At 36.3% G+C, this 14,200-nt stretch overlaps 1 protein-coding gene across 1 annotated transcript in view; it reads left to right on the top strand.

Annotated features, from left to right (window-relative positions):
• The first annotated feature begins 8,517 nt into the window (after positions 1 to 8,517).
• The window catches only part of LOC132912287 (tubulin alpha-1 chain-like), a 146,887-nt gene continuing 141,204 nt past the window's right edge, over positions 8,518 to 14,200 (top strand). Inside the window, exons 1-2 of the mRNA XM_060969648.1 lie at positions 8,518 to 9,040; positions 9,262 to 9,333. The gene's annotated coding sequence lies outside the window, so the exon portion shown is untranslated. The remainder of the gene's footprint in view (positions 9,041 to 9,261; positions 9,334 to 14,200) is intronic.

The following is a 14,200-nucleotide window of genomic DNA, read 5'->3' as shown; positions in this document are numbered from 1 at the left end:
AAAATTTCACGTTCTCATTTGCACGAAATTTCCATTCCTATCGAAATCGATCGAACAAGAAGAAAATAAGCACCGTCGCAACGTGAAAGCACGCGACATTAGCGTCGATTAATTCAACGGTGCTCGAATTCGCGGCTCGTAACATCTCCGGCAATCGAACCGGTGATAAAACGTCGCGATCCGAGGTCGCGTTCGATCGTTAATTGGCTTGTGCAGGTGCGTTCGTACAGCCGCATTCCAACGCGATAAGGGAACTGCGATGTTTGCGTGGAACAAAGCTCGTCGTCGAGTCGGGTGACAAGAATGTCAGATTAGGCAGCGGTTCGAAAGTCGTATTCCTAGCGGTTGCACGCGCGATAAGTCTCCGAGCCTGCACCAACACCAATATTTTGTCAGCCGTTATTCGGTTGCTGGTACCCAACGTCATTCGGGGGAAAATCAATTTACGATGAACAATGATATCATCCATTGACGTCCGACACATCGATCTTGGAATGAGCTCGAGCAGATTTATTTTTGGCCTGCAAGAGTCAACGATCGTTCCCGATTATTTAATCTAAAACAGTTTCCAGGGTTAAAAGAGTGTTCTTTCAGTCTGTGTAGATGATATACCGACGTTTCATTTTCTTTTTTTCTTTTTCATTGCAATTTCTTTTTTTGATCGAAATTACTTTTTCTGAATTATATCTGGAGTGGATACTAAATTTAACGCTTTTTTTATGGAGCTCAGATTCTGCTAAGCGAGTTCGTTGGCACCATTGAGGTTATTCTTTTCGAAGGGGTGGCCGTCCGTTGCTCGATAATTCACTTGGCTTCTGGAACAGGTCACCCAGTTTCTTTATCTCTAAGCTGAGATCGATTGGCGAGGGAATCGAGTTTCGCGGGAATCGCGAGTTCGATGCTCGCCAGGATTTAGGTTTTGGCAAGCTTGCGAAAAATTGATTCATTGGATAGCGCTGGTCTTGCGAAATTTATCACCGAATTAAATAACTTTTGGATCGATTTCTTTCCTCTGGTTGCACAAGGTGAAAATATTTTGCAGAAAGAGGTGTCGTCGATGACGAAAGGTAATTGCACCCGGTGACGTACACACTCGTGATCCTGATGGAATGCGGCGAACGTTCAAACAATGCCACCAGCTGATTCGCTCTTCTCGGAAACGTCTCTCTTGTACGAAATATTCCTCGTGCTAACCGCGTGCCCGCATTAAAAAATACGAAAATATCTTTCGTCGATTTATCACCGCATAAAAATTCCAGCTCCGAATAATAATTGTTGTTGTGCACACAACATTGTATCTCTCGTTAGTATTATTAGATGTTGTGCTGTCTTTATTCAAACACCGGAGGTAATCAGATATTACTCGATTAACATTCACAATTATCGTCGTAGTCATTTTACTGCAATTCTCTTCGATCTTATCAACGGCATCATAAAAACAGATCAAAATATTTGTTTCCCCAATCCACCTTTTACTTCCATTTTCTTCGTTCCCGTATAAATTCTTTCGGTATCAAGCGAAGATTAAATGTTCGTTTCTCAGGAAATTTTTGATTTTCATTAAATATTACAATATATTCTGCTTCACTGCCAAACATGCTCTTGGTTAGCAGCCTGTTGTTTCATATTTGACAAAGCAATGGAATATACAATTTTAAGAAGATAAATATAATTACCATACGCGGATAAATGTGGAAGATCAAGAATCAAATACACTTGCTAAAAGCTTCGACCAATCTTTTCTCCAACATACTCCAAGATTATCTTCGCAATCATCAATTATTTAATTCATATATAGCCGTGTCGTATAATGTCGTATAATGAATGTGCTTGCTGATAATCCCTACAAGTTGATGCGACTTTAAAAAGAGGAAAAGTAGCATAGAAAAATTTGGCAAGAATGTGCAACAAGAAGGAGAGGAAGCGAAGAAAGCCACCGAGATCCATATCGAGTGAGGAAGAGGCTCGAGAACGAACTCTTTCTCCCTTTGTATGTTGAACGCGGTGAAAACGGGATGTTTCGAGTTTTCGAGTAAATTGGAAACAAATGCGTGTAGCATGTTGGTGGACGCTAATGAACGACGGGTAGATAGCATAACATTAAATCAACTGGGCGGAAGCGAGAGGTTTACACGAATATTTCTAATTAACGAAGCATTAACGCGTCGGTGTGGGTCGGCATAATAAATACGACGGGTATTCCCGGCGATATGTCGCAATAAAACGCGGTTCTTTTTAATCGTCGGCATGGAATACCTCGTCGTGGTGATCCTGACCGGAATAATTTACGCGCGCTATTGCAACTGTAACGTTCCAGTACAGTTGACCGTGCTTTCTATCGCGTCTCTTTCCGGCGTTGAACGGACGCCTCGACACTGACCTGGGTCACTTCCGTTGAATTTCGTTCCGCGTAGACAAGCGTCCTTCGTTGTCATCACTTTTACGAGGCCCCTTGCGTAAGAATGTGTTTAATGGAAACGTGTTACCTGCCCTCGTGGAATTGTAGTTTGTTTCTTGCCACGGTAAAAGAACGTTGTAAACGATGTGTAGGCTGGTTATTTAACTTGCAGCCTCGTTGAGGTTCACGGTGAAGAAAGTGTGAATTCTGGAGAGAATGTTGTTTGTTTGATGCGCAGAATGTTGCTTTGCGGATTGGTGCACAAGTCGATCAGTTGGTTGTAGCGAGAGATTTTAATCGTGATTGAATGCGGAAGTGTTTGCCTATCAATGATCCTTTTTATAAATAGTTCTTCCAAGTGTTTCTTCGTGCAATTTTCTAAATGTGAAACTTCTTTTACGAAGAATTGTTTATTATTTGTTATTTGTTTCTCGTATCAGGCCATTGAAAGGTATAGTTTTTATTGTTTGCTGGTTTAAGTATTAAAAAAGGAGATATTTCATTCAGAAAATATTTTTAAATAATAAAGAGAAGTACAAATTGAGAAGAAACAAAGGATTGGCTCTATCTTATAATTCTTATTACACGTTAATTCTCTTGTAGTATGCTAATTTTGCCATTTTATAATCTTAAGAGATACAATCAAAACGGTGTAACGAAAGTTCTTTTTACGTTATTACGTAAGCTCTAGAATACGTATGTTTGCGTTTAAAACAAATTAGTCCGGTGTCGTGTGGAAATTGCTCAGGTAATTTGCGAAAATGAGCCAGAGGGTAATGAGATTATTAGAATGGACGTAAAAGAGAAATCATATGAAACTCTGACGTAACATTAAAGCAATTATTTACGAGGAAACGGGCGAAAATGTGTTTTTAACTATTGGAAAGTTTCATAAACAAATCACAAGGATATTTGTCATTGTCGGTTTTGTTTATAATATCGAGTTGTAAATAACTATAATTTTATCGGTACTCGCATACTTCTTTATGAATTATGAAAAATCATATAGCGTTACTACGACCTAAACATTCGTTTAAACATTTCATTTGAATATCGATATCGTCGAATAAAAATTCACGAAATGTTCATTTCTATCTCCAAAAAATATTTTAGAAAATAACAAGTGCTACCAATAACATTTAAGGAATGTTAATTTATGAATTAATATAAGAATCTTCTATAAACATGTTTAAGTGATAATAAATTTACTGTTCTGATATTTTACGCATTCAACAGATAACACAAAGAATGATAAGAAAAAACATATGCAGAGAAAACAAAGATTCAAGAAAATTGCAGGAGAATCCCTTATATGATAAACGTATGCGATATTGACACTATAAATCTTTTTATGTTATTTACAATCCATAAATATTATGCGGCTCTAGTTCGGATTAACCAGGTATTCTTTTATCCAATCAGAAATTCGGATCCATAATCCATAGGAACTAGTTAAAAATTATACACGGTAATTAAATAATACCCTTTTCTCAAAAACTCTATTATTCTTACTATTATCCTTATCGCCCCTAAGATTCAATTTACTATTACTCTACAGAAGTTAATATTAAAAAATATGTCAGAATTAAACTACTACATATGATATTTATAGAAATTCAGATTCTTCTGACTCTTATTTAAAAAATGAAACACAGGTATGGACATAGAATTGTTTTACTTAAAGAAATGAATGAATGAATGTATTCTGAATACAATATTATGAATAAATGAATATATTATGGTTATTTTACATATTGTTCTATATTGCGTGTATTGTATACATTTTGGCATCTTTAGATACTATAAACGGATAAAAATCTGCGTTCTAGACTAATCGTGATAAACTAAACAAACAGAAATGAGAAAAGAACAATAATTGCTGTCTATGAGTACACAATGGAGATCTCGAAACGAAGCTGGCCAACGTTCATTTGCCTTTGGGGCGAGCCAGCGGCCAGCGGTGGATCTCATCTGAAAATAATCCAAACGTCCCGTTCATCATGTTCATCCTGCCAATAAATAAAATCGTCAAAAAGGTGTCACATAAATCGCGCAAATACACACGGTGCCCGGAGGACATATTTCACCTGGAGGGCGCGCGCGAGAGATTTAAGCGCCACCGGTGACACCAGCGCGAAACAGATATTTCCGGGGCCGATTTGTTCTTGGTTACGCGTAACCAAGGATCAATCTATTAATCGTTCGTTGATCGCGTAGCTGTTGGTTAAAGAGCAGAGTCTTGCTTGATTCTCGGCTCTCGAAATACGTATCCGGCCCCAGAGACGATCGTGCGACGTTTTACGATCGTAAACGGCGCGTAGGAGGCCGGGAGAGGAACACAGCGGCAGAAAATACTAGGGCGACGACGAGGAACGTCGAATACTTTTCCTCTTTCCCCCTTTACGCCCTCCCGGTTCTACCACTGTCTTGTGAGAGACAACTGAGCGGCGAATACTCGTATTCGTGATCGTAAAATTAGAAACACCGCGGCGCTCGGCGAGGCGCCAGTTTCTTGGTCGCTCCAATTCGCTCTTTGACATTTTCGATGATAACGATGGGGGATCTTACCCGTTTTGAAAATTCTCGTCGCTGGTTGTCGCCGTGTTGGAATTCTTATTTTCGAAGCTTGATATATGGACGTGTACGTGACTCTGTTCTTTTTTTTCGTGGCGCCGTGCCCCGAGCGTCTTTTTTTAGGTTAGCTTCGCATAAAGAGGCTTCGTATAATAACTTGATTGCGATGCGTTGAACACCAGATCATGGAACGTCGATTTTTGACCTGAATTGATTGCCGGACATCGAAATCTTCCTTATGGTAGGATTATACTTATTATTTGATACTTTGCCAGCACGTAGGAATTATCTGTTTCAATTTTTGTACATGGTAAATAAAATGGTTATCGGTTATTGGAAATAAAGATACGATAGGTGTAATTTACATAAAATATTTTATACGGTACATTTTGGGACATGGACTTTACGCGAAATTTGGATTAAAAATAACGAAGATCATACATATTTATTTTAGGACGAGGATTAAGGTTCGATTTATTTCTATTATTAAAAAAGTTCTTTCTTTGAAAATGTTTTTCAAGCTTCTTGTATATAGATGTCATCTCACGTGTGCGAAATAAATTGTGAAATATATACATGAACGTGTGTAACGCACGTTACTAAGAAAGTATATTACGAATTGAAAATATAAGCTTTTATTTTAACCCAAAACAACAAAATTCCCTATTTTTAACATTCGTGAATTTATTTATTTGTAAATCTTTTCTAATTCTTCTTTAAATCGGTACATTAATACATTACTCAATAAATATACGTTCATAACATAGAAATGGTTGGAATATTATTTTGAATACACAATTACTTTAAACACTGTTGTCTTAATCATTAGTTAGTTTATCAAAATACGCAACATTCTTTCAAAATCGTACAACACGTTATCACGAAAGTATTTTACAAATGCAACGCAGCTGTTCAACATATTTGATGATACATCATGCATGATTATAACCTTTATCTCACACGTGCTCGATTCGTGTGCAAAAATGAAACTATAATTACCAACGTAACAAAACATTTCAACGTGAAAAATTATCGAAAAAGTAAAAAATGAATTGGGCCGATCGCGTGCTGCTTCGCGTTTCACCAGGTATTAATTTACAGGCCAGTGCATTCGGTTGAGCCCATAGAAATTTGCACAATAAATCTCTTATCGCGAAAGACAGACCGGCCTACCGGGCGACGATCGTCGCCGGTATGCGGTCGATATCTTAAGAACAGTAATTTTAGCCTCTGCTTTACGATAGTCTTTTGCCTTCTGCGTCGTGGCGGCTACTATTTATCGGGCTCCATTGTTCGGCGTAGAAAGTCCCGCTGGTGGATAATCACTTCTAATTATCACCGGTCCAGAAGCACGATCGTGATAATCGTATTTCCTGAAAATAAACCTGTACACATCGAAACCGAAGCGGTCACGCTGGATTTCACCCGGAAATATTTTCCGCGTCGCCGTGGATTCGCGATTTTCTTCCGAATGGCAAACGTTTGCGATCCGGTATGCATATTATTGCATATAAACTCGTGTCTACCAACCGATACTGTTGAAATTGTAGCCGTATAAAACTTGTCAGGCCGATTACAGCCACGCCACGGATATACTTTTATTAATAAGATTGCACATGAAATTGCTTATACGACTATAATGTTAATAAACAAACAGTTGTATAGTATTTTTTCAAATAATTTGTGTACTACTAGATGGAGCCAGCTCGAGTGCTCTGTGATTTGAGGTTATGATAATGAGTAAGAATTCCGATTAGTGAATAAAATCATCTTGGATAAGTGGTTAAAGATTTTAATATCGTTAATTCGTTATCAGCGAACAGTTAGTTACTTTTAGATATATTTTGTTGCTAAAAGCGATCATTAAATGAATTCATTATCGAAATCTAAACTTTTCCTTTTCATATCATGTTACGTGTTAAGTAACAGTAACACTGGAATATTATTTGTTCTTAATCTATATTACATATAATTTTATTACAAGTTCCAATAAGAATATCTGAAAAATACTTGAAGCAAATAAAAAACTGTTACCATTAGCGTAACATAATATGTAAAACCGGATATGGTAAAGCAGTCAATAAGCACCTAAATCGCGATGCGATTAGAAAACCACAAAGCGACGTGTGTTCACAAGGGAGTGTTACATGCGCCGATCGGATCAAGTTTCTCCCATGCTACGCTTGTTAACAATTAATTTTATCGTTGTCGTGGGAACGCAGTCGCGCATGGTAGTTCGAAAATCCACGAGCATAAAACGGCAAAGTAATGTCGGCCAGTTGGTAACCAATGGTTAAAGAAAGAACCATGTAAATGGTGGTCTCTAACGAAGCAATAGGTTGCCTTCGTATGTAATAAATACGGTTTGCTGGACACAGCAATAAACACAAGCCTAATTGCTACATTCGCGTTCTCCTAGTACCAATCGAACCGATTTGCATTTTACTATAATTATAATTCCGCTCTGTACGTCAACTATGTCGATTAGCGTAGTGTCATATGGTACTCTACTTTTTCGTGGCTCATGACCGTGGCGCCATGTTACCGACTGTTTGTCCAAAGATTGTGGAACAAGTGTATCGGCTGCGGATTAACAGTGTTTCAAAAGCTTGTTAGGCGACCTCGTAAATTCGCCGTGTTCCGTGTAGGAACTTAATTAGACGTTTTTCCCTCTGTTTTATGGTTAAGTTAGACATTAAACTGGCGCCTGTTCGCTGCTCGTGATTGCGTATGCTTAATAGGATCGTTAGAAGTGAATGTTGCTGCTCGGAATACGTTTTACCCGGCAGGATCTTTCAACGTATTAAATATCGCGATAAGTTGCGTTAGATTTTCGCTAGCACCAGAGATATTACACCGTGCCTTTTCGTTTTCATAACCGGAAACTATATACATGTTTTATCGAAACATAAATTGTTTGATCAATACATATATGTAATATGCGACTATAATACTGTGTACAATTAAGGATATAAGAAAGTAAGCATGTTTTAGTTCATACATGAGAAGTGTTTTCTTAACACATTATGTTTTTCATAATGCGAATATGTAATTTCTAATTATTATTAACTTTTTATACTTTCAGTTTTGCAATCGAAGATGTAAGAAGTGAGAAAATAGTATTAATTTAGGGAATTCTAATTTGAAATACACGGTTTGTATTCGCGTACCAATGAGTGTGTTCCCCCCTCCCCATCGAATCCTTCGCAATTATTTACAATAGACGTCAGTATACATGGGATCGTCCTTGCGATACGGTGGATCGACGGATTGCCGCTGTAAATAAGGTACAAATTTGTTACTTTATTCCTACATGCTACGTATTGTCGTCTTTTATTCGATATCTTTTAATTCTTCTGCTTCTATCATTGTATATCTCACTTTTAATGTATTGAATACGATAAAAGAATATACTTCGTATACGCATGTTTTATGCATATCTCGCTTATATTCAGTGTACACGTTTATCATATACATATATCTTACTAAAAAGAAATCATTATGTTTTATTGGAATAAATTATTTCTCTTAAAAGCTTTATTTATTCATTCCAGGTATGAAAGTGTAGTGGTTAGACGTTTTATTGCGTAAAAGGACGCCATTGCTTTCGATTATCGAAATCGTTTAGATAGTATCGATTCTTTTGCGAGAGTGATACCGGGTATACTCGTTTGGAACAGTAAACGTTAGTTTTTTTAAAATATGCGGGCGTGGCAGCGCGAGAACAATGTGGTTGAAGGAAAATTAGAGTTTTTTATAATTACCGTCCTTTATTGAATTGTATTTTATTCGCGTATGACGTGATTATAGAGTCAGTGCGTGTTAGAATACAAAATTTGCTTAGAGTATATAAAAACATAAAGTCAAAGATATTACGCAGTTCCAGTTTCCCGATACAAGGCCATTTTTGTTTGCATTTCTGTTTCTAATTGAGAGTGGTTGTATTTTGAACACGATATCTAGGTCGCGTTAGCTTTTTTTCGTCTTATAGTGTCTGTGTTGCTATTCAAGTGAGTGAAAATTACTACAACCAAGAATATTCTCGACGATTTGGGCGACAATAAAAATGTATGTATATCTTCATGTTTTATTAACTGTAATTACATACTACGTAATCATATAAATGAAATCGATTTACTGTAATAACATTCTGATTCAAATATTCCAAGTGACTTTTTAAGAGCAATATTGCCAAGTATTATTTGAGATTTCATATATTTTTTATATAAGCTATTACAGATAATTTTCGCTATAAGACTTATACAATTATTGGTTCCTTTCACTTTCAGGCATCTTTGGGTATGATACAACAAATGTTGAACCGGAAGTGATACCAGGAAATTCCGGATATTCAACGATCGGTGAGTCACGAATTTTATGTGTTAATATGTATATTATATTCTTTCTGTATTACACATATACAGGATGTAAGAAAATTATTGATAGAAATTCCATTATAAGAAACGCTTATTCTATGAAATATGAATACATATACCTGTTAATTAAGTATTAACTTAGTTGTTAATTAATTTTATCTGTAAAATATCTCATATCTCAATCTTTACATATACCTACAATTCTACAGGTTTATTATTATATATAATTATAATATTAAATATTCTTTAATTACATTTCATATTGTAAATCGTAATTTTTATATTTTTATTTGTGAAATATCTTAGAAATTTTTTTACATATTGTGATGTATAAAGTATCATCAACAATTCACTATATTCCAGAGAGTAGAACTAACACATTCTTCCTTATCATATTGGCGTACAAAGTTGCGTTAACTTGCGAAACAATTTGACGTCTTTCTAAGAATACTATAGCGTTTATGTGCGTTAATATTTCAATATTTTTTATAAGGACATCTTCCGTGTAACTTTCGTACATTCTCAGAGGCACTTCTTAGCTCGTATATATACTCCATGTATGTAACAATCGAGCGTGTAATGCGTTTCACGCGTATGTAAGAGGAAAATCGCGTAGTATTGCACACTATACATCGTCATATTGCACCCGGTAATTGGCTAGCATTGTTTATCCGTTAAAGGATAAATATCATGCGGAACATTTATGCGAACTTCTAGGAATTCAGTCAGAAAAATTTCGTAGCCTTTGGTATTTAGTCTTCCGGGTTTGGTACTGCCCTCTTGAATCAATTTTTAATATATTTCATACGTTTACAATAACTATGTGATATCCATATGATGTGAAACAAAGATTCATAAAAACTCCATGATAAGAAATTATAGGTACTATAACTTTCCAATTCCAGGCAAGTTCTATAAATATCATTTTTGAATATATTCAAGAATTGCAAATACTTTCCAATCATGCAGAATGTAATATACTATGGAATCAATTTTAGACATTTTTTAATATACTCAAACATTCCAAAAGTTTCTTTATTATATATAATACGATATTGAACAGATTCCACGCATTTTTAAATTTATGTACTCATTCTTTAAAACTTCCGCATTACACAGAATATAGTATAAACTTAATTCCCATTAATTCATATCTTTTAACATAGTCAAAGATTCCAAACACTTTCCTATCATGTAGAGTATAATATAGAACTAATTCCATACATTCTTCAATATACTTAATAAATTAAAAAAAACTCTCCCATTACATAAATTAACAGAATGTAATATAGAACCTATTGCACACATTTTTCAATGTATTCGACAATTTCAAAAATTTCCCTGCCATACAGAATATAGTGCAGAACCAATTCTACACATTCTCCAGTATGCTCAAGGATTTAAAGAACTTCGTAGAATATAATATAGAATCAACGTAATATATGCAAAAATTCTAAAAACTTTCCATTTTATAGTACTATGGACTATTGCCAAAAACACGTATTCTCGTTTCAACGCCATCAATGGAGTTAGCATCGTTCCGCGTGGACAGATTCATCGCACCTGTTTCGATGCTTTCACCTAAGCTTTACCTCGTGCTCCTAGTCGTCTCAAACTATGTTACTTCGATAAACTGGAGGATTGCAACGAGTTCAATGGCAGAAAGACGACGATATAATACTATACGAAGAAGAAGAGAAGAGCAAGGGGTGGGAAAGAAGAGTCTCTGTTTATCAGCCGTCTCTCAGGAGATATTTGAAAGATGTAACGATCGTTGGTGTAATTGGACGGCATTGTTTGTTCATGGCTGACGGAGTACGTTAACATTCTTTGTTGCGGATGATTGGTGTGCTTTCACCTATACTTCGGCAACGTGCTCATTGTCTTAAGCGTCTCGGGGCTGGTTTTCCTCGCCGCTGCGATCATCGAACGACAACGTTCCCTGTTATTAGACGAGAGCTTATCGGTCCACGGGGAAACTGGCCGATTTCTCATAATTAGGTGAAACGCGAAAAATCCTTTTTATCATCGATTTCCGTCGAGATTTTCGTTCGACTTTCGTGGAACAAGAGGTCATCGTTGGAGAAAACAGTTTTAGGTTTATTGGGTCCATTGGAATGTCCAATCGTTTACGGACCTAGTTATTATATATATTATACAGTACTGTGCAAACGTCTTAGGTCGTCTACGATAGCGATCTCGTAACAGCAACTATATAATTATACTTTTAGGAAATATTTCCACACGGTGTTATATAGAAACGAATCTTTAGATATTTCTTTTATGATTCTAATAGATTTATAGGACAGGCATTTTTTTCCTTGGTTCATAAATTTTTTAGAAGAATTTCGTTACTAGAGTAGAGTCCTAAATTGATAAGAACAGTTTGTCCTTTTTATTTTATTCATTTACAACTATCACAGACATTTTAGAATCTGTTAGTAGTTTTGATAAATAAATCTTATAAAAGTTTTGATGTACGAAAAATAAATCTTTTCCTGCAAGATGAACCTGCTGTAAGAGATCAAATGCTGGAAGAGGACAAACTATATACATAGGAAAGATATTAAGAAAAGAAGAAGAAGGAAAGTTCATCAGCGTATGAAGTCGCCCTTTCGCCAGCGTCTATTTTATTGTTCCGGTCTCGGTGGCGGTTTCTACCCCGCGGCTTCGAATAATGCGATTTCTGCATATTGTCTCGCGTGAGCGGCCATTCTCGCAAAAGCGCCTTTATAAAGAGCGGTCTCATGGGATCACGATTATATTGTTGCCGCGGTGCGCATACACACGAGGCTCCGCTATCCATTATAGCGGCGAATAAAATAGAGATGTATTGTCCTTATATACGCTGCAAGTTGTACGCCTGCGAGCTACATCGGCCATTTATTATTAGTTAAATAAATATATACCGTCGATATACCAGAAGGTTGTCCACTTGCTGGCTCTCGTACACCAGGAAACGCATAATATCCTCGTTCTCCTCTTTTTTTTCCCCCCTTCGACTCTCCTCTTCTTGATTTCCTTTAACGGTGTACAGAGTTTACCCGTGGACACCGCGTTTCCGCTTCCCGTGATCGTGACGCGGGATCTTTTCCCCTCGGACTTCGTGGTCTGTTTTGACATTTGGTTTTGGTCCATTGATCAATGAACGTGGGCGAAATTATATACATATGTACTTGGTTTATCGACGTTCATTATAGGCAGATATTGATACAGTAACTTAAAGTGACGAATTTTACATTTTCTAATTTCACACATATTTTTTTACATAAAAGATATAACTTAGAAAAAACGAAGCTGGCACCCCGCTGGGGGTAGCCACCCACATGCTATATTTATTTTTTATTTTATTTCTTTTTCTTCACCAACAAGATATAACACTTTACCAAATGTCCATAAGGACAAATTGTAAAATAACCAAAATAAAATAAAAAAAAACACATATTTTTATTTCAACACATATGAAAAGATATTTATTTAAAAGAAAGAAAGCAACTTTTTCCGTCATATCAGTCCGCCTTTCTTTTGCTCTTTTTTCGCATTCATCGTATGGAACAAAAAAAGTTTCTTCATTAACAGTATCATGCTTTTTGCATAGGATTATTCAGTCAACTTTCATATCTTTCCTTCAACAAAGAGCATTTCATACCTCGTCCTTGTGTTTCAAGTGAAACAAGTGTGTCTCTGACGTTACTGAAAAAGGAAGTCGACTTTTATATCCCCAGAGATTTACCGTCAAACGAAACAAACCATTTCACTCAATATTATTATCATCGTTTTACATCATTCATAAATATAAACCTGTGAAGCATTTAACGAGGATGTTATAAAATTCTTACTAGTTCGCTGGTTGAGGTGAAATTTCACATTATCCTGTAATTAATATATTTAATAATAATCGAGTTATACAAAAATATCACTCCTTTTCTAAAATTCTTATTTCATATACGATACAAATCTTACCATTCCTTTATCAATTTTAACGTTCGATCCAACTGCCAATAAGAACAATACTAGAAATTTCAAACTTGATCAGAAGATAAAGATTACTATTCTTTTTAATACACCTACCATTATGAATTTTCAAATACTTATAACTTCACCCATGTTCCTCGATCAGTAAACCAAATGCAAACGTCAAAAGACTATCAAACTCTCCATACGAACAATATTAGACATTTCAAACTCGATCAAACGATAAAGATTCACATTTTATCCACTGCATTTATCATTACGAATCCTCAAACATTTCCTCTACACTTCGCATCTTGACAAAATTCCTGCAACAGTAGGAACAAGAACATTCGAATAAACCTGTAACAATCTCACTCGAACAATTTCTATTCTTGTTTTCCAATCTTCCTCATATGTGATCATCTTCAAACTCCAATTAATCGCTGTTCCAATAAACAACTGTTTCGTTCTTCGCTATTCTACTGTACAATCCTTTGACACGTATCACTTGCGTGCAATGGCCGCTGGAAAAACATTTGAATATTTGTTCTTAGCATCGATAACATTGGAAAGTACTGTCGTAACATTTCTGACTTTTTTCCTGATGGACGTTAGAGGACTTCCTGCTAACAAGCCGCGACAATAGGAGGCGGCGAAGCAGGTAGCTATAGTGCACCAGGGATTTAATTACTTTCACCAATGCCACGCAGCCTAGGGAAGTTTAATTAATTTTTTGGTTGGCCGCTCGACCGATCGAGACCGACGATCGCACTCGTTACCGACGCCCGAACTGATCTAACTCGCTTAGATCGTTCCTACGACTGTTACGAACCGGTCACGGACTGGTCGCCGACTCTACACGTGCCCCCTGTTCCTGGCGGTCCAATGGAAAGGCAAT

The sequence above is a fragment of the Bombus pascuorum genome, chromosome 11 (assembly GCF_905332965.1).
Source record: "Bombus pascuorum chromosome 11, iyBomPasc1.1, whole genome shotgun sequence".
Lineage (NCBI taxonomy): Eukaryota > Metazoa > Arthropoda > Insecta > Hymenoptera > Apidae > Bombus > Bombus pascuorum.
The sequence above is the reverse complement of the archived record's forward strand: the minus strand, read 5'-3'. Positions and strand labels throughout refer to the sequence as shown.